The sequence below is a fragment of the Cyprinodon variegatus genome, unplaced genomic scaffold (genome assembly GCF_000732505.1).
Source record: "Cyprinodon variegatus isolate N-32 unplaced genomic scaffold, C_variegatus-1.0 Scaffold255, whole genome shotgun sequence".
Lineage (NCBI taxonomy): Eukaryota > Metazoa > Chordata > Actinopteri > Cyprinodontiformes > Cyprinodontidae > Cyprinodon > Cyprinodon variegatus.
The window spans coordinates 970,061-971,432 of record NW_015150708.1 but is presented as its reverse complement, the minus strand read 5'-3'; positions in this window follow the sequence as shown (position 1 = coordinate 971,432).

Genomic DNA, 1,372 nt, shown 5'->3' with positions numbered 1-1,372 from the left:
GGTCTTTGTTTTCATATTTGAAATTTTGGATTATCTGCCTCTGTTCTCAGTTATCTCATCATTAAATCCACAAGAAATTCACCTCTGCCGCCCTGTCTCTGCTTTTGGGTCAACAAACCTTAACCAAATCGTGACAACTAAATTAAGAAATAGCATAAAGTAGGACGATCATATAGAGCTACTCGATCTGCTAATTAAGACAAAATGTTGAAATGTGGGAGGCAAAGCATTACGAAAATTAAAAACACATACAAAAATAGATAAGCTATTGCATATAGCAACAAACATCAAAACAATCACCCATTCCAGCATTTCTGAGAAACAAAAGTTTCTGCAAGTATGGTTCTTTTTGTGTATTAAAATACAATAGTCACAAGGGTCTTATAGGCAAACAGAAGCAGATTTCTGTTAAAATATTACGATATTATAAGTGGACGGGTAGACATTTCATATTACCATTGGTCCTGTAGGACAGAGCTTGTGCAACTGAAGAGGATCAATAGTGACCATAGTATCAATACCGAGGATTTTCATAAGCAAAAGAATAAGGCTACATTTTGGAAAACCTGAAAAAATATTGAATTATTCTATAATATAATATATAAATATTTTGAGAACTATTATTATTCTAAGGGAGATTCTCTAACGGTTACACCAAGGGTATGTAGCTTTATTATAAAAGCCAACTGGCCAGCGGAATTTGGCAGGCTAAGAAAGTGTCTTTGAGTAAAACGTTAAAAATTAAGAGCCATTTACACCCTGCAACAGAAAAGAGTAAGAAATAGAAATGGAAATGGATATGAATATTGCACAGCAAACTCAACGGTATCAGATCATGTTTGAAACAGTAGCTTTTAAAAGAAAGGCCTAATAAAGATGATTTAAAGGCAAATACACCTTTTAAACCAGTCGTGTCCAAATGCCATCTTTAACAGCACATCCTTTATGTTTTAGATCTTCTGCTCCTCAAAGAGAAAGATGCAAATATCCAATGTCTATGAGCAGGCCTATTCACAACTTTCAATTTGACAAAACTGCTTTATATGAATCAATATAACGCAAAATTGTTTTACATTTTGGTTTCATTATTGTGTTCAGAAGGGTTTGGAAAAATAAATGTGTCATTTTTATGAAATGAAGATTACCGTATATATTTAGCACTTCTCTTTTTGAACTCTTCTGAAGCACTTTTTTTTTTATCCATTCAACTTCCATCCATCTTTTCCTCTGAGAGGCCCAGCTTGGCTTTTAAAAGCCTGTTGTACTGCCTGTTCATCTTTTTTTTGTCTAATAGATGAATGTCACACATACTTCCCCCTATTCCATTTAATTTCACCACACTAAAAAAGTGGAAGACTAAATCTGTCTGCCA